The following is a 20,994-nucleotide window of genomic DNA, read 5'->3' as shown; positions in this document are numbered from 1 at the left end:
ATCGTCGTTGTTGGATAGGACAGAGAGAAATGGGGAGAGGAAGGGAAGACAGAGAGGGGGAGAGAAAGATACCTGCAGACCTGCTTCACCACCTGTGAAGTGACTCCCCTGCAGGTGGGGAGCCAGGGGCTCCAACCAGGAACCTTACACTGGTCCTTCCGCTTTGCGCCACCTACGCTTAAACCGCTGTGCTACCGCCCGACTCCCCATCCTTCTGTTTCTGATTTATCTCACTTAACATGATTCCTTTTTATTTATTCTTTTTAAAAATTTTAATTATCTTTATTTATTTATTGGATAGAGATAGCCAAAAATTGAGAGGGAAGGGGGGACAGAGAGGAAGAGAGACAGAGACCTGTGGCACTGCTTCACGGCTCGTGAAGTTTTCCCCTGCAGGTGGGGGCCGGGGACTCGAACCTGGGTCCTTGTGCATCGTAACATGTGCGCTCAACCAGGTGCGCCAACACCCGGCCCTTTTTATTTATTCTTTTGACACCAGCTTGGTGCTTGCTCTATGAGCCCACTTCTCCTGGAGGCCATTTTTCCTTTATTTATTTATTTTTACTTTCTTTTTTTGAAGGACAGAGAGAAATTGAGAGGGGAGGGGAGAGGTGGGACTTGAACCCAGGTCCTTGCGCTTGCTGAGATGTGCACTTAATTGGGTGCACCACTGCCTGCCCACCCCACCCCATTTACTTCTTGATGTGTGAAAGAAAGGAGAGAAAGAGCCAGAGCTTCACTCTGATACATGCATTGCCAAGGCTGCAACTTAGAGCCTCATATTTGAGAGTCCAACACTTTTTATCTACTATGCCACCTCTGAGGCCATGAGAAAGTCTATTTCATTTTTTAAAATATTTTATTTATTCATGAAGAATGATAAAAGGAGAAAGAAATAGACATCACCCTGGCACATGTGCTGCCAGGGATTGAACTCAGGACTTCCTGCTTGAGAGTCCAATGCTTTATCCACTGCACTACTTCCCAGACTACAGAAAGTTTATTTCATAGAATAAAAATACTTTATTTTTTTAATTTTCTGTTTTTTACCAGAGTACTGATCAGCTCTGGCTTGTGGTGGTGCAGGGGAGTGAACTTGGAACTTCAGAGCCTCAGGCACAAGAGCCTCTTTGCATAACCATTATGCTATCTACCCAGCCCAGAATAAAAATACTTAAACCCTGAGATTTAAGAGAAGAGAAAGACATCACAGCACTGAAACTTCCTCTAATGCAATGGGACCAGACTTGAACCTGGGTCATGCAGATGGCAGAACAGACACATTGGATATATGAAACATTTTTCCAGTGCAGATTTTTCTTAAATTTTATTAGTGATTTAATAATAATTGACAAGATTGTGGTATAAGAGGGGTACAATTCCCACCACCAGAGTTTTATATCTCCCCCCTTCCATTGGAAGTTTCCTTATTCTTTATCCCTCTGGGAGTATGGACCAAAGATCTTTATGGGAAGCAGGTTTTTTTGTTTTGTTTTGTTTTGCAAATTTGTTTGCTCCAGACATCAACATTACATATATGTGTAAAACCACATTTCACCTATTTCACTTAGCATAATCATTCTTAGTATCACCTGCTTTATTCCAGAGGATACACCATATAATCCCATCTTTTTTTTTTTTTCATTGCAGAGTAGTAGGCTGTTGCATCCATATACCATAACTTCTCTATCCAGTCATCTGTGGATGAGGATTTCGGTTTTTTCCATACTTTGGTTATTGTGAATAGGGCATTTATGAACACAGGAGTGCATATATCCCTTCCAGCTAGGGTCTTCGCGTTTTAGGATTGGTACCGATGGATCGTCATAGGGAAGAAAACATCTGATAAGGAATATATACTTGTGATATTCAGAGAGAACTATTACAATAATAAACAGACACTTCAATTAAAAAGGGGGAAAGAAACTGAATAGAGGGACCAAGCACAAACACTGGTAAAGTGTGTATGTCACCATGAGCAAGGACTGGGGTTCAAACTCCCAGTCCCCATCTGCAGGAGGGGAAAGTGTCACAAGTGATGAGGCAGTGCTACAGTTCTCTCTCTCTCTCTCTCTCACTTTCCCTTTATCTCCCCTCTTCCCTCTCAATCTCTCTGTCCTAGTAAATAAAAATGAATACAATTTGAAACTATTGAATCGGTAGTTCTCCAACAATATGCATGACCAATAAGCACATGAACAGTTGCTCATCTGGAAAATGCAGTAGACTTCACAATGAGATACTTTATTTCCACACCATAATGACTATAAAGAAAAAAAAAAATGACTAGTGGTGACAAGGGTGTGGAGAAATTGGAAATCTCAGACACTACTTCTGGGAATGTGAAATGGTGTGGTCACTTTGGTGCACAGTCTGGTTAGCTCCTCAGCAATTAGAGAGCTAGCATGCAGTAGCAATTTCATTTCTAAATAAGTCTCCAAGAGAAATGAAACATATCCACAATAAGACTTGCATTTGAGTGTTGACAGCATTATCAATAAAAACCAGGGGATAGGTTATGAACTAAATGTTTGCATCCTCCTAGAAAGTTCATGCACTAAAATACTAATCCTCTCAGTGATGGTGGTGTTAGGAGATAGGACCTTAGTTCCAAACAGGTCATGAAGGTGGATGTTTCGTGAAGTGATTATAAAAGTGCACTTACAGGGGGCCAAGATATGGCTTATCCAGTAGAGTGCACACATTACAATGCATGAGGACCCGGGTGCCAGCCCCTAACCACAACATGGGAGCACATGCAGGGGGCACCTTCAGGAGCTGTGGAGCAGTGCTGCAGTGTTTCTTTAAAATTAAATAAATTGTGGTCCAAGAGGTAGCACAATGGATAAAGCATTGGATTCTCAACCATGAGGTTCTGAGTTGGTCCCCGGCAGCACATGTACCAGAATGATGTCTGGTTCTTTCTCTCCTATCTCTCTCATAAATAAAAAAAATAAATTCTAACCCCCCACCAAAAAAAAAAACCTAATTGATTCTTAAAGATATTAAAACAAACAAACAAATAAATAAATTATGAAGCCAGGTGGTAGTACAGCAGATTAAGTGCACATGGCGCAAAGCATAAGTACCAGCTCAGGAATCCTGATTTGAGCCCCTAGCTGCCCACCTAGAGGGAGGGGGATCACTTGACAGGTGATGAAACAGGCCTACAGGTGACTATCTTTTTCTCCCCCTCTCTTGATTTCTCTTTGTCCTATCCAACAACAACAATAATAACAACAACGGCAACAAAATGGAAAAAAAAAATAGCCTCCGGGAGCAGTGGATTGCTAGTCCTGCAGAGTCCCAGCGATAACTCTGGAGGCAGAGAGAGAGAGATCTGCAGCCCTGTTTTACCACCCACAAAGCTTTTCCCCCTACAGGAGGTGTGGGGGATCCAACCGGGTCCTTGCACACTGTAATGTGTGCACTCAATCCAGCCCTCATGTTAACAATTTCTTTTCTTTCTTTCTTTCTTTTTCTTTTCTTTTCTTTTTTTTTTTTTCCTCCAGGGTTATTGCTGGGGCTCAATGCCTGCACCACGGATTCACTGTTCTTGGAGGCCATTTTTTTTTCCCCTTTTGTTGCCCTTGTTGTTGTAGCCTTGTTGTGGTTATTATTGTTATTGTTGATGTCGTTCATTTTTGGATAGGACAGATAGAAATGGAGAGAGGAGGGGTGTTGGTATGCTTCTATTTCTGCTTCTAAAACTCCTTCTGTTTCATTGGTTTAATCCCCCCTGCTTAACACTGTATTCTATTTAACATAACCACTGTTAACTAAGCACTACCCTGCCTGCAGGGCATTGGTTTAATCCCCACTGGTTCATGATGTCTTTTTGCTCCGCCCCCTCTTGTAGTACACCCTGATTTTCACCAGTCTCTTTTCGCTCCACCCTCTTACGTCACATCCTGTTTCCACCCTACTTGGCGAGTATATATATAAGGACAGGATTGTGATTATAGGTAGTTTATATACAGCTTAGCTTGGATTGCCCTGTGTTCCACATGAATAAAGAGATGCTACTTCCCAGCTCAGCCATGAGTCTCTGGTTGTATGTCTCCCGCCCGTGAAGCTAGCTAGGCCTGCAGAGGGGAAGACAGAGAGGGGCAGAGAAAGACAGACACCTGCAGACCTGATTCACCACCTGTGAAGTGACCCCCCCCCCCCGTGGGGAGCCGGGGGCTCAAACCGTGATTCTTAGGACAGCACTTAACCCGCTGCGCCACCGCCTGACCCCCAACAATTTCTTATGTTACAGTTTCAGTGGAGCACCCCTGTAGTTGGTGCAGTGGATAAAACACTGGGCTCATACATACGAGGTCTTGATTTCAATCCTTGTCATCGTATGTGCCAGAGTGATATCACCCTTTGAATTACTGTTTTGTTTATATTCATACCACCCTGAACATCCCTGATCTTGTCTGAATTAGTATTTTCATTTCTTTTGGATAAATGCCTAGGAGTAGAATTGTTGGATATAAGATATCTCTATATATAATAATAATAATAATTATGATTATTATTTTAACCAGAGCACTGCTCAGCTCTGGTTTATGGTAATGTGGGGGATTGAACTTGGGTCTTTGGAGCCTCAGGCTTGAAAGTCTCTTTGCATAACCATTATGCTATCTACCCCCACCCTCCATTTGTATTTGTTTTAAGGATGCTCTATACTGTTTCTCATAATGGCTGCACCAGTTTTCATTCCCACAATGTAATAAAGCCCCTCTCTCTCCACATCCTCTCCAACACTTATCCTTTCCTGTTTTGTTTAGGAAAGACATTCTTACAGATGTGAGGTGAAATCTCAATGTGGTTTTAATTTGCATTTCTCTAATGTCTTGCTCTGATATTCAAATAAAAAAATCCTAATTTGCGGCATTATTTTCCAGTTTTATGGCATACTCCCACAATGACCCATTACAGCTGTGATGTCATGCTTGAAGGCAGAGTTTGAATATGCGCAATTGTTGTAAAAGCATATTTAAGTGTGTGACCAGAGTTGAATGATACTAGATGACAATAACCTGCTGAGTCACCCAGTTTAGGTTCTAGTGATGGTGGGTTAGCTGCTGTTCCTAGTGTGCCCTGCCCAAATCCATGATTCTACAAATTGTGACCATGATAAAAAAAAAATAATAAGTTTCTTCAATTTCAATTAGCCAAAAGTAGGACTTGAATGATTTACTGATAATAATTATAGAACGTATCTGTACTTAATTCCTGATTTTTGTGTCTAGGAAGGAAGACCCTCGCAGTTTCAGTGATGGATGAAAGCCTGTTTTTTGGCTCAGAGATAACTAGCTACAGAGCAAAAGGGACAAGAGAGCTTTCTAGGGTATTTATTTACTTATTCATTGCCATCAGGGTCATTGCTCTGCACCAGCACTACCAGTTTTAACACTCCCAGTGACCATTTTTTCCTTCTTCCTCTTCCCCTTCCTCCTCTTCTTCCCCTTCTTCCTCTTCTTCCCCTTCTTCCTTTTCTTCCTCCTCCTCCTCCTCCTCCTCCTCCTCTTCTTTCTCTTTTATTTGTTAGGACAGAAAGAAATTGATAGGGGAGGGGGAGTTAGGGAGGGAGAAAGATAAACACCAAAGACTTCACCACTCATAAAACTTCCTGTGGGTGGGGAGTGGGGGCTTGAACCTAGGTCCTTGCGTTATTTGTCAGATAAATACTTCAAATAGAATTTCCTTGTCTTCTTATTTAAATAGTTTTATTACGAGTATCAACCTGACTGCTATATTCTTCATATTTCAGTTAATTGGGAAGAGAGAGGCTATAGAAAGTTCAAGAGTGGGGGTGAGGTGGTGGCACACCTGGTTAAGTGCACACATTACAGTGCACAAGCCCTTGGTCTCCACCTGCAGGGGGAAAGCTTCATGAGTGGTGAAGAAGGACTGTAGGTCTCTCTCTCTCTCTCTCTCTCTCTCTCTAGCTGTCTGTATCTTCTCCTCCCCTCTTAATTTCTCTCTGTCTCTATCCAACAATAAATAAATATATTTTTTTAAAGTTAAAGAGTGAAAGCACCAACAACTATAGTAGAAACAAACAAAAAAGTTTTCACTCTTGTCAGCTTGGCTCAAAAACTTCTTAGATATAATGACTTGGACTCAGTACTGCTAATGAGTGAATTAACTGCACAACTTCTTGTCACTTTTATTTATTTTTAATAATTTTTATTTATTTTAATGAGAGAGAGATACAGAAAGAAAGACCAGAGCACGGCTCAGCTGTGGATTATGGTGGTGCTGAGGACTGAACCTGGGACCTCAGAGCCTCAGGTATGAGAGTCTTTTGGATAACCATTATGCTGTCTCCCCTACCTAGTGGGCAGGTTGTCTCTGAAGGAGTAGTTTGAGTGAGTTATAAATCTTTCCCTTTATCTTTTGTAACTTACATAGAGGATTCTTTCCAGCCTGGAAGAAGATTACCAGTTACAAGAAAGTAATTGCCTAATTGCAAACCCTCTGGTAGTTTTCCTGTTGCATCAGGCTAATGGACCTTGACTTACTGCCCTTCTTCTTGGTTTTGTTTTCTTTTCCAGTTTCATATCATCCTGACAGCACGCACATGCACACGCACACGCACGCACACGCACACACACACACACACACACAGCCTGTGCTTTCAGACATGGTTCTCCCTTTGCTGAGAATGCACTACCTCTTGGGGTTGTATTATTATATGGAAAACTGGGAAATGTTATGCATGTACAAACTATTGTATTCACTGTCGAATGTAAAACATTAATTCCCCAATAAAGAAATTAAAAAAAAAAAGCACTACCTCCTCCCTCCTCACCATTTCCCTGCCTCCCCACCTCCTCCTAAAATTACTCTTCCTTCAATCTTTGAGTCTTAGTTTATTCTTCACTTCCAATTTGTGCTGGTGTCAGGTGTTCGTCCCGTTGTGCTCTGAAGGTAACCCACACTTTTTTCTGTCATGGTACAGAAATAGAATTAGATTACCGAATTCATCTACTGGTTTATCAGTATCCTCTTAAGTAGGATCAGTCTGTTTAACTTACCATTGTAACCCCAGGTCCTAACTCCATGCATCCTAAATAAGAAATGTTCCATACAAATTTGTTGAATAAGTGAGAATAAAGAAACAAATGGCTACTGGATCTGGTTACCAAACAGAAATATTCAGTCCCAGGTGTCTCTACTTATCAGTCATCCAACCTTCTTGTCTACCACCAACTAGCACCTGTTTTTCTACGCAGGGGAAATTAATTCAGTAACAGAACTCTTGTAACAGGACCCTGCAGTGCTATCACTGAGCACATATGCAAACCCTCTGATATTGCCACTGGGACTTACTGCCCAACACATGGGTCATGAATGACAAGACTGCCTATTTTGTTGCAGAATTAATGTAAGGTGCTTGCTCAGTGAGGTACTCAGCATAGTGCACTCTCAGTCTCATTGTCTGATAAATGGGGTCTACTAACTAGGATAAAACTCGGGACCTCCGGCAGTTCGCCAGTCTCTCCAAATGGAAATTTGGGGCGAAGGTTATAGCCGCCACCATCTAGGTTTCTCCTCTGTTCTCAGAAAGGGAGTAAGGAGTTGAACAACTCTTTTTTTTTGTTTTGTTTCCTCCAGGGTTATCACTGGGGCTAGGTCCCTGCACTATGAATCCACTGCTCCTGGAGGCCATCTTTTCCTTTTTTTTTTTTTTTTTTTTTGCTCTTGTTGTTATCATTGTTATTGTTGTTATTGCTGGATAGGACAGAGAGAAATCGAGAGAGAACAGGAAGACAGAGGCGGAGAGAAAGATAGACATTTGCAGACCTGCTTTTCTCATCATGTACTAGGGGACCTACCACTTACAACTGTGAGATTTATTGATCTATTTGACCCCGAAAGGCTAATGTATTACTATTAATTTTTTACCAGAGCACTGCTCAGCTCTGGCTTATGGTGGTGCGGGGGATTGAACCTGCGATTTTGGAGCCTCAGGCACAGAATTTCTTTACATAACCATTATGCTATCTATCTCTGCCCTTATTTTTTATTTTAGAAAAGCATTCTATGCAGCCTGGAAGGTAGCGCAGTGTTAAATGGACTCTCAAGCACGGGGTTCCAAGTTCAATCTTTGGCATCGCATGTACCAGAGTGATGCTCTGGCTAGCTGTCTTTCTCTCTTGTTCTTACATACATGCACACATACATCTTCAGGAAAAGAACTTTCAGGCCTCTGGTTCCCACATGCAGGGAGAATGCTTCATGAATGGTGAAGCAGTGCTGCAGGTGTCTTTCTCTCTCCCTCTCCCTTTTCCCTTTTAGTCTGTCTCTATCAAAAAAATGAATAAATGAATTATTTTTAAAAAATAATCCTCTAAGAAAAAATTTTTATTGGGGCTGGATGCTGGCACACCTGGTTGAGCACACACATACAATATCTTTACAATTCCTAGAGACAGGGGTTGAGCCCCTGGTCCGCACCTGCAGGGAAGCTTTGAGAGCGCTGTGGCAGTGCCATAGGTGTCTCTCTTCTGCATTTCCTCCTTCCTCCTCAGTTTCTGGCTGTAACAATTAAAGATAATGAAACATAAACATTTTTACTGCTTCTTAATTTTTTTATTATTTATGTATTCATTTTTTTTTTACCAGAGCACTGTTCAGTTTTTTACTGTTTTAAAGGAAGCTTTTTTTTTTTTCTTTTTTGCCTCCAGGGTTATTGCTGGGGCTCAGTGCCTGCACCATGAATCCACTGCTCCTGGAGGCCATTTTTCCCCCTTTTGTTGCCCTTGTTACTGTAGCTTTGTTGTGCTTATTATTGTTGTTGTTGATGTCGTTCCTTGTTGGATAGGACAGAGAGAAATGGAGAGAAGAGGGGAAGACAGAGGGAGAGAGAAAGATACACACCTGCAGGCCTGCCTCACTGCCTGTGAAGCGACTCCCCTGCAAGTGGGGAGCCGGGGGCTCAAACCGGGATCCTTATGCCGGTCCTTGGGCTTCACGCAACGTGTGCTTAACCTGCTGCGCTACCACCCGACCCCCTGAAGGAAGCTTTTGTATGGACTATAAAGCCAGATAACTGAATATTGAACTTCTGTGACACATATGTATAGTAAAATAAGTGTCCATCTCAGGTCATTTCCTTATTTTTTAATTACATTATTATTATTATTTTATTATTATTATTTTTTGCTTCCAGGGTTATCGCTGAGGCTCCGTGGCAGCATTACGAATCTACTGCTCCTGGTGGCCATTTTTCCCATTTATTGGATAGGGCAGAGAGAAATAGCAAGAGGAGAGGGAGATAGAGAGAGACTTGCCGACCTACTTTACCTCTTGTGAGGTGACATTCCTGTAGGTGGGGAACCAGGGGCTTGAACCTGGATCTGTTCACTTAGTACTATACTATGTGGCTTAACTTGGTGCGCCACTGATCAGGCCTGCCCCCCCCTTTAAGATTTTACTTATTTATTATTTTTGCTGCTGGATTTTGTGCATCTGCACGATTTCACCACTCCCAGTGAACTATCTTTTTCCCCTTCAATATCAAATAGAGAGCAACAAGGGAGGACGAGGAGAGATGCTAGCACCCTGCCCATGTACCTTCCCTGTGGCTGGTGCTCGTATGCGGTGCCAGGAGCTCAAACTTGGGTCCTCACATATGATAAAATGTAAGCTCTACTTCGTGAGTCATCTCCCAACCCCAAGATGTATTTGTTTATTTTCCTGAGAGACAGAAGCAGACAGAGAGAAAGACCAGAGCACTTTGCAGCTCTGGTATTTGGTTGCTGCTAGGAATTGGACGTAGGACCCCTGAGGCCTTAGGCACGCCAGTCTGGTACACTATTTCTCCAGACCCTAATTTCCTGCTGTATGTAGATGAGTTTGTTTCTGTTTTCCTTCCCTCCTTACAGCACACTGCTCAGCTGTGGTTTATAGTGGTGTCATGGATTGAACATGGGCCCTCCGATGCCTCAGGCAAGAATGTCTGCTGCAGTACTAGTGGTGCTGTCTCCCTGACACAGGTGAGCTTATTTATTTATTTATTTTTAATCGTTGTGATTATTATTGTTGTTGTTAGTGTTGTTGTTGTTGTTGGATAGGACAGAGAGAAATGGAGAGAGGAGGGGAAGACAGAGGGGGAGAGAAAGACAGACATCTGCAGACCGGCTTCACCGCCTCTGAAGCGACTCCCCTGCAGGTGGGGATCCGGGGGCATGAACCCGGCCTTGCGCTTTGTGCCTTGTGCACTTAACCCGCTGGGCTACCGCCCGATCCCCCTGGTGAGTTTATTTCTAAGAAATGCAGACACATGAAGAATGAAAGAGCCTAGGCACAATTACTATAATATAGATAAAACATTTGGTTGTATTGTGTATAATAGAAACATATCTTTCTTAAATAAAGGGTCACAAAATCTTTATAATATTGATTTTTTAATATTAATCTATTTTTCCCTTTTGTTACCCTTGTTTTTTTATTGTTGTAGTTATTATTGTTGTTATTGATGTCGTCGTTGTTAGATAGGGCAGAGAGAAATAGAGAGAGGAAGGAAGACAGGAAGGGGGAAAGAAAGACACCTATAGATCTGCTTCACCTTCTGTGAAGCGACTCCCCTGCAAGTGGGGAGGGGGGGGCTCGAACCGGGATCCTTCTGTCGGTCCTTGCGCTTTGTACCACATGCACTTAACCTGCTGCGCTCCCGCCCGACTCCCTAGGTGAGTTTATTTCTAAGGAATGCAGACACATGAAGAATGAAAGGGCCTAGGTACAATTACTGTAATATAGACAAAACATTTGGTTGTATTGTGTACAATGGAAACATAGCTTTCTTAAATAAAGGGTCACAGCATTCTTACAATATTGATTCTCTGTCTAATCCTGCATTAATCACAGCAAGATAATATTCAAATCACCTAGTAGTCTGTTGTACAAATATTAGTACTTCCATTGATTCAGTGTTTTGTATGTGTCTGTAGCTGAGCTAAACACCTCGCTAACATTACTGATGTTATTTTTTCACTAGAACACTACTCAGCTGTGGCTTATTGTTGTGCTGGGAACTGAACTTGGGACCTTGGAGCCTTAAGCATGGAAAACTTTTCGGTTATTATGCTATCTCCCTTATCACTCACTAACAGTATATCATTTAATTACCACTACTACTCTGTGAGACGAGTACTGTAATACCTGCGCTTTCCACATAAAAATCAAGAGTCAACAAAGTGAAGCCACTGGACCAAGGTCTCATTGTTGAAAGATAATATCTATTAATGATTTTGTATAGTAAGTTAAAGTTGCATGGTCCTGTTAAATATTTCATGACAATAAAGAAGAGAAAGGAATTGTTCTATATTGAGCATCAACTAGGTTTTAAAAAATGCTTGTTTCCCCACTAACTTTTCTTGAGGTTATTTAGATATTTCTTAATAAATTTTATAGTAATAATAAGCAAAATATGCTAGTAAATGAAGAGTCTATACCAGCAAGCCATAAAAAACAAACAAACAAAATGTGGTACAATCAAAATTCAGACTCTGACCAGACTACAAAGCCGAATTGAGGATAAATAGAACTTCGTTGGTAATCTGGCATATGGACATAAGTTTATTCTTTTGGAAATTTTCTCATAATTAATAACCAGACAGAAAGTTTTCTGCTTAAAGATAAAGTTTTATGGCTCAAAGTACAAGGACCAGTTTAAGGATCCTGGTTCCAACGCCTAGCTCCCCACCTGCACGGGCGTCACTTCACCCACAGTGAAGCAAGTCTTCAGGTGTCTATCTTTCTCTCCACCTCTCTGTCTTCCCCTCCTCTCTCTATTTCTCTCTGTCCTATCCAACAACAACAACAGCAATGGCAACAATAACAACAAGGGGAACAAAATGGGAAAAATGGCCTCCAGGAGCAGTGGATTCGTAGTGCAGGCACTGAGCCCCAGCGATAACCCTGGAGGCAAATAAATACATAAATAAATAAATAAATAAATAAATAAATAAATAAATAAATAAATAGATAGATAGATAAAGTTGGGAGTCGGGCAGTAGTGCAGCGGTTAAGCGCACTTGGCCCAAAGCGCAAGGACGGGCTTAACGATACCTGTTCTAGCCCCGGCCCCCCACCTGCAGGGGAGTCGCTTCACAGGCAGTGAAGCAGGTCTGCAGGTGTCTGTCTTTCTCTCCCCCTCTGTCTTCCCCTCCTCTCTCCATTTCTCTCTGTCCTATCTAACAACGACAACTGCAACAAGAAAACAAGGACAATAAAAAGGAAAATAAATAAATAAATATAATACAATAACTTTTTAAAAAGATAAAGCTTAGCTTTGGGGGTGGTGGCGCACCTGGCTGAGCGTACATCTTACAGTGCTCAAGGATCCAGGTTGAAGCCCCAACCCCCACCTACAAGGGGAAAGCTTTGCAGTGGTGAAGCAGGGCGGCAGATGTCTTTCTCTGTCTCTCTCCCTTTCTATCACCCCCTTCCCTCTCAATTTCTGGCTGTCTCTATTCAATAAATAAATAAAGATAAATTTTTTTTTTAAAAAAGGCTTAGCTTTAATATTATACTTTGGTTTCTAAGAAGTTTACTATTGGATTGTTATTATTGAAGCAATCATGATAGATTTTTGCATAGAAAACAAAAAAGATATGTTATAATTATTCAGACAACCCAATAGGTTGTTTGTTTAACATAAAGATTATTCCTGAAGGGCCTACAAAATAGCTCACTTGGATAATGCACTGCATTACTGTGTTCACTAGCAAGGTTTGAGCCCAGCCCCCTTCACATTGAAGGAAGCTTTGGTGCTACATTGCCTTTCTGTCTCTCTGCCTCTTTCTTTTATCTGAAAAAGTCATCCAGCAATGGTGAAGCTCCATTGATGACTGAAAACAAAAAAATTCCTGGGGGGTCTAGCGGTAGTGCAGTGGGTTAAGTGCACATGGTGCAAGGCTCAAGGACCAGCGTAAGGATCCTGGTTCGAGGCCTTGGTTCCCCACCTGCAGGGGGGTTGCTTCACAAGCAGTGAAGCAACTCTCTGTCTTTCTCTCCTCCTCTCTGTCTTCCCCTTCTCTCTCCATTTTTGTCCTATTCAACAATGACATCAATAACAACAGCAATAATAACCACAACAATGCTAAAACAAGGGCAAGAAAAAGGGAAAAAATAGCCTCCAGGAGCAGTGGATTCATGGTGCAGGCACCAAGTCCCAGCAATAACCCTGGAGGCAAAAAATGAAAAAGAAATTCCTGAAATAAATCAACACCTCTCAAATTTGGGATGCATCAGAATTACCTGGGACGCTTATAAAATTAGAAACTGAGTCAGAATCTCTGTAGGTAGGAACCAAGTATCTGATGTTTAATTAGCTTCCCAGCTGACTCTGTCATGGAGAAGCTTGAGAGTCACTGAGGTATGTGAATAGTAGGAGATATATATATATATATATATATATATATATATATATATATATATATATATATATATATTCCACTAATAAAAGAGAAATGCAGAGAGAAAAATACATAGAAACCACAGCATGATCAACTCTGGTTTATAGTAGTGCTGAGGATTGAACTGGTACCTCAGAGCCATGTAAATGAGTCTTTTATAAAATTATTATGCTGTCTCTCCAGTCCTTATTTTTGTTTTAGGAATGATAATTCTCAGGTCTGTACATTTACTCAGGGCCTCACAGGAAGTTTGGGAATGATCAAATTATACTGCTTGAATTCCAAACCATCATCCTGTTTAAAATTTAATTGCCAATGGGCATTATAATTGGTATGACGTATCATATTGGAACTTATCTATTTCTTGTTGAAGCTGCTTACTAATGATTATAGCATTGTTTTATATGTGATGAGTCTTTTTCACTTGGTATGTGGGGAAAGATGGTTGTATTATCTGTAACAACTATTGTATTAGTAAAATTTCAAGCATTTTAAAACAACTGTTCAGACTCTTAAATAAAGAATAACAAAACCCCAAGATTAATCTTGTACAGACATATGTTGCTCTAATTCTTCTGTATGGTTTCTTCTTCAAGTGGCTATCTTTTTTTTCTTCTTATATTTATTTTTTATTTAAGAAAGGATAAATTAACAAAACCATAGGGTAGGAGTGGTACACTCCGCACAATTCCCACCACACAATCTCCATTTCCCACCCCCTCCCCTGATAGCTTTCCCATTCTCTATCCCTCTGGGAGCATGGACCCAGGGTCGTTGTGGGTTGTAGAAGGTGGAAGGTCTGGCTTCTGTAATTGCTTCCCCGCTGAACATGGGCGTTGACTGGTCGGTCCATACTCCCAGTCTGCCTCTCTCTTTCCCTACTAGGGTGGGTCTCTGGGGAGGCGGAGCTCCAGGACACATTGGTGGGGTTTTCAGTCCAGGGGAGCCTGGCCGGCATCCTGATGGCATCTGGCACCTGGTGGCGTTTCCAGTAGATGTTATTCAGTGTTCCCTGCCTGGGACCAGAATGAGAAGCACTACTAGATCTTGCTTGTTATTCTATCATGGGTCATCATTCCTGAAACTGGTCTCTTTCTGTCATCCTGAGCCAAGCTACTTAAGATGTTTGCCTGCAGTTCTTTAGCATCTGCTTCTACCTACCTAGACTATCATAATTGACTATAGCTTCAAATTTCAAATCAGTGTTTCACATGTAAAACAAAGCTACAAAAATCCATAGATGTCATTTTAATTAGTTACCTAACCAACCAGTGCACTGTTCAACTCTGGCTTATGATGGTGCTGGGGATTGAACTTCAGATCTCTGAGTCGCCAAGTGTGAAAGTCTCTTGCACTAACTGGTGTTATCTCCCTGGCCCTCTTATTTATAAGAGCAGAATATGCTCTGACAGCTGAAAATTATACCTATGGGTGTTTAAGTCTCTGTTTTACTAGTAGAGACTAAATGACACTTGGACTATAATAATACATGTCTTAAAATTTAGTTTTGGGAAAATTATAAGCAAAAGTATCAGTTTGTATTGCCAGACTTTCTCTATTTTATTTTACTTTATTTTATTTTTAATTTCCCCTTTTGTTGCCCTTATTGTTTAACATTGTTGTGGTTACTCATGTTGTTGTTGTTGGATAGGACAGAGAGAAATGGAGAGAGGAGGGGAAGACAGAGAGGAGGAGAGAAAGACAGACACCTGCAGACCTACTCCACCACTTGTGAAACGACTCCCCTGCAGGTGGGGAGCAGGGGTGGGGGGTGGGGTGGGGCTCGAACCGGAATCCTTATGCCGGTCCTTGCTCTTTGTGCCACGTGTGCTTAACCTGCTGTGCCACCACCCAGCCCCCATTGTCAGGCTTTCTATGGCTTACTTCCACAGTAGATGAAGTATACCAATAAGGAATTATAATTAAAAGGAGGAAAAGTATCAGTTGAAACAAATTTATGATGAATCCACAGCACTGCTGGTACAGCTTTTTAACAGCGTTCTATCTGAAAAATCCTAGGAATTCTGCCTCTGCTCTTTACTTGTGGGGATTTAGCAACCTGGCAAGTATTATGTGGTTGCCGACTGTCCCTTGTAAAATTCTGACCTAGAGTCTCCAGTAAATGAAAGCCAGTTTACATGCCAAGTGTAGTGGGCACAGTGCTGAGAGGCCAAGGTAGCAGTAGGAGCCCACACAAAATGGCAGATTACATCATGAATATATAATAATAAATTGTCCTGAGTTATATTTCTCTTTATGGTCATGCAGTCACAAAAGTGGAATTAAACTCTTTATGGAAGTACAAAGATAAAAATGTCTAAAACCATGATGTAGTCCTGTTGTAAGTTCTAGTACTTTGCTAATGTAGTTCATAAATACTACAATTTAATGACTCTTCATAACTTAGAATCTAGATATTAGTTGCACAATTATGTGAATGCAATTATCACTACTTTCTTGTACACTTAAAAATGGTTGCCATGGTAGCCTTTGTTTTGTATGTAATTGACCATATTTAGACAGTAAATTTTAAATAAAGGCATCAAGAAGCATTTTTTTTTTTGCCTCCAGGGGCAAATTATAAGCAAAAGCATCAGTTTGTATTGCCAGACTTTCTCTATTTTATTTTATTTTTAATTTTCCCTTTTGTTGCCCTTTTGTTTAACATTGTTGTGGTTACTGATGTCGTTGTTGTTGGATAGGACAGAGAGAAATGGAGAGAGGAGAGGAAGACAGAGAGGGGGAGAGAAAGACACCTGCAGACCCACTTCACCGCTTGTGAAGCGACACCCCTGCAGGTGGGGAGCTGGGGGCTGGAACCGGGATCCTTACGCTGGTCCTTGCGCTTTGCACCACCTGCGCTTAACCCACTGCACTACCACACAACTCCCAAGAAGCATCTTTTTTTTTTAAATATTTATTTATGTTATAGTTATTATTGCTGCCGTCGTAGTTGGGTAGGACAGAGAGAAGTGGAGAGAGGAGGAGAAGACAGAGAGGGGGAGCGAAAGACAGACACCTGCAGACCTGCTTCACTGCCTGTGAAGCGACTCCCCTGCAGGTGGGGAGCCGGGGGCTCGAACCAGGATCCTTTTGCCAGTCCTTGTGCTTTGCGCCACCTGCGCTTAACCCACTGCACTACCTCCCGACTCCCAAGAAGCATCTTTTCAGAAGCATAGTTACTGTAATAGACCTAAGTAGAAGAAATGCTTCACCAGGGGACTGGGCAATGGCATACCTGGTTAAGCGCACATAGTATGAAGCACAAGGACCTGGGTTCGAGCCCCCACTCGCTACCTGCACTGAGGAAGTTTTGCAAGTGGCAAATCATGTCTGCAGGTATCTATAGTCTCTTTCCCTCTCTATCTCCCCCTCCTTTCTCAATTTCCCTCTTGTATTATCCAATAAAATGGAAAATATGGCCTCCAGGAGCAGTGGATTGTGCTGGCACCCAGCCCCAATACTAACCCTGAAGGAAAAAAAAAAAAAGAAAAATGCTTCACCAAGGCTGCCGTGAGAGCTATATAACACTGGGATGCACAGGGGCTCTAGGATGCCTGTGTGAAGCTGAAGCCAACTATTCTATTTCTCTGGTTCTTTCCAATACTTTAGCCTCAGGGTAGGGAGAAGCTGGGTCTGCAGGTCAGAAAAGAGCTCCCAAAGCACTTCAACCTAATATGTTGGTTTCTTATTCAATACAGTTCAAATACAGTACCTAACAATAAGCACCTTCATTAGAACATACTGATATGTTTAGAAGGATCCTGGTTCGAGCCCCCCCCCCCACCTGTGGGGGGGGGAGGTGCTTCACAATCGGTGAAGCAGGTCTGCAGGTATCTACCTTTCTCTATCCTTCTCTGTCTTCCCATCCTCTTTCAATTTCTCTCTGTCCTATCCAACAACAATAACAATAAACAACAAGGGCAACAAAAAGGGAAAAATAGCCTCCAGAAGCAGTGGATTCATAGTGCAGACATCAAACCCCAGAGATAACCCTGGAGGAATATATATATATATATGTTTTGCTTATTTAAAAGAAAAAGAAGAAAGAAGAAGCCAGTACATCACCCTGGCATATGCTATGCCTGTGATCCAACTTGGACCTTACACATGCAAAGTCTTTTGCTCTACTGCTGAGCCACCTCTCCCAATGTCTCTTTTCTTAATATTGAAGATAATTATTTCCTTCCTATATTTATAACTTTTTAGCATATCTTCATATTACCCCTTATTTCACTTATGCTTTTTCACAGAATTTGGTGAAAGCAACAAGATGAGAACTTTAGAATATGATGAAAAAAAGGTGAAAAAAGTAAAATATTTCTATTATAACTTATTTTTTTGCAAGACAAAACACACACACACATACACACACAGAGACATACACACAGCAAATGCCTCTTGAACTCCTTGAGAATCTTCTATGGAATGTCCTATTTTCAGAGGAATTGTACAGAGAATTTTGCAAAGCCAAACTTGGGGGGGGGGTCCTAGGAGATGATAGGCATTTTTGAACATTAAGGGAATTGGCTCCAGTTTAGTTGTGTGGAAAAGATGAACTAATTTACTTGAAGTAAATGAGGTATGTAAACTCAAAGGGCAAAAGTCACTTCGAGTTCATGGCAGAATATTTGGGGAGCAGCACAGCTGAGGTTTCCCACATATTCTGCAAGTATTACTCAATTGTATAAAAGCAGGACGACATCAATAACAACAATAATAACTACAACAACAATTTTTTTAAAAGGGCAACAAAAGAGAAGAAAACAAAAGGATCATTCTCCTACTTCTATTTGAACCAATGAATTTGCATTGGGGGGGGGGGCGGTAGAAAGGGTTTAGTATTCCTAGGGCGCCATGCCTGAGCATCTCAATTCCACTGCACCCTGTGGACTCTTTTCTTTTTAAATAAAAGGTGAGAGACAGAAGGGAGGATGACAGCATCACTCCACCACTTGTGAAGCTTCCTAATGCAGATTCTCCCATGTTGTGGCTGGGGACTGAAAGTCAAGCCCTCACTCATAGTGAACTCTGAATGAACTATCTCTCAGCCTCTGAGTTTGCTTTTATACAATTGAGTAATATTTGCAGAATATGTGGGAAACCCCAGCTGTGCTGCTCCCCAAATATTCTGCCATGAACTCGAAGTGACTTTTGCCTGACTCGCGGGGAATGATCCTTCATACTGTCGTCACATCTTACTTGAAAAAGTAAGCACTATGACACTGAAAGATGCTGACAATATTGGGGTGGGTAGACTAAAATTATCATTCAGGATGCCACTTTTAGAGGTTTGGGAGGTGGCGCAGTGGATAAACTGTTGGACTCTCAATCATGAGGTCCTGAGTTCAATCCCCGGGCGCACTTGTACCAGAGTGATGTCTGGTTCTTTCTCTCTCTCCTCCTATCCCTCTCGTTAATAAATAAATAAATAATATATTTTTTAAAAAGATGCCACTTTTAAAGACTGGCAAAATAGCTTACTCGGATAGAGTACCTGCTTTGTCGTGTGAACAACCCAGATTCAAGTCCAGCCCCCACCACACTGCAGGATGTTTTGGTGCTTAGATGCTGTGTCTTTCTCCACCTGTCTCTCTTTATCTGACAATGTCAGCCCCCCAGCAGTGAAACCCCAGCAATTATCAAAACAAACAGACAACAAAAAACAAAACAAAGTTACTTTAAGTGATCATGACTGATCCGAAATGTAAAAGTTCAAACTAATTTTTTTCCTGGAGAAAAAACAAACAAAACAAATAAATAAATGCATTGCATTACAATAGTGTATAGTTTCAAAAGTAACCTTGGGCTGGGGAGATAGTGTAATGGTTATGCAAAAAGCCTTTCATGTCTGAGGCACCAAAGTTTACAGATTCAACTCCCAGCACCACCATAAGCCTAGAACTAAGCAGTGCTCTAGTAAAAATAAATAAATCTAAAAAAAAAAAAATCTTGAAAAAAAATTATAGTTTATTTTCAGCCTTTAGCATCTCCCTTTATTAAGTTTTATTTTTTTATAATTTCTACTTACACTTCTTAAAAATTTCAAAAATCAGAAGCATGCAGTAATTTTTTTTAAAAGAAGAAAGTATATTGTAAGTATGTAAAACCAATCTGTTAGTGTAAACCAACACAAAATTTCTGATATGTGGCTTTCAAGTGTCTTCTCTGTCCTTATCCATGCCCACCCCCTTGTGGCCATACTGTGAAGAAGCCAAGTACTAGGTTGCAAAAACAAGAGAAAAATCAAAGGACCTACATAATAAACTAGTCACTTCACTTTGCATCACAACTATGCTATCTACCCCGCCATCACTTCTCAATATAATAATATTTTTCATAATTAAGTAGTTTCACTTAAATATTATGAGAGTCCAGGTCCTGGCAGGACATAAAAGGAAAACTTGCTAGGGCGACTGCTAATTATCCTCTCTTTCCATTTTCTAACCAGTATGGGCAGTGCTAAGAGAAACTGAAAGGGATGCTCAACTGATAACCTCTCATTGACTGAAACTGCTGAAGGAAGCACCCTGAGGAATCCATTTTTTGCAGTCCTATAAGGAACAACTTCTTAATAAACAAAGCAGACTGAAGAGTAGAAAGTGGATCTAGGAGATGTGGCCAGGGTGGCCAAAGAGAGGACCTGTGCTTTCCCCCTTCCAGCTGAGGAAGAAAAGTGAAAAGGAGGGAGTCGGGTTGTAGCACAGCGGGTTAAGCGCAGGTGGCGCAAAGCACAAGCACCGGCATAAGGATCCCGGTTCGAGCCCCCGGCTCCCCACCTGCAGGGGAGTCACTTCACAGGCGGTGAAGCAGGTCTGCAGGTGTCTGTCTTTCTCTCCTCCTCTCTGTCTTCCCCTCCTCTCTCCATTTCTCTCTGTCCTATCCAACAATGACAACAACAACAATAACTACAACAATAAAACAACAAGGGCAACAAAGGGAATAAATATAAAAAAATTTTAAAAAGGAGACCAGCTTTAGGTTCCCTTATCCAGTCTTAGGAAGGTAAATACATTAAGAAGGCCTGTTAAAACCATTTTCCTCCCCCATTTGCTTTTAGCTTCCTTTCACATACAGGTTAGAAAGTTCTTTCAAACAGGCCAGGTGGTGGCGCACCTGGTTGAGTACACATATTACCCAAGGACCCAGGTTCGAGCCCCAGTCCCCACCTGCAGAGGAAAAGCTTTGCAGGTGGTGAAGCAGTGCTGCAGGTGTCTCTCTGTCTCTCTCTTCCCATCCCCTCTCCCCTCTTGATTTCAGGCTGTCTCCATCCAATAAATAAAGATAATAAAATTTTTTTTTTAGTCTTTTCAAATAACAGAAAGCTAACACAAAGTTTACCCCCTCAATTTGTACCTCCTCTAACCTTGAAAGAACCTGAGATAAGTGCCATTTATTTTGCCTTATACAATGTACTTTCTCAAATCTTTTATTACTATTAAATTGTAGTTATGATGGAAAATTCTTATCACCATGTAAATTCCTCCTCCATAACATGCTGACCCCTGCCCCAAGTGGGTTTGCAGAAAGTATCCAATATATCTTGCCTTGGACCTATCCCTTCCTTCTGGGC

The sequence above is a fragment of the Erinaceus europaeus genome, chromosome 16, assembly GCF_950295315.1.
Source record: "Erinaceus europaeus chromosome 16, mEriEur2.1, whole genome shotgun sequence".
Taxonomy (NCBI): domain Eukaryota; kingdom Metazoa; phylum Chordata; class Mammalia; order Eulipotyphla; family Erinaceidae; genus Erinaceus; species Erinaceus europaeus.
Note: the sequence above shows the minus strand (reverse complement) of the source record.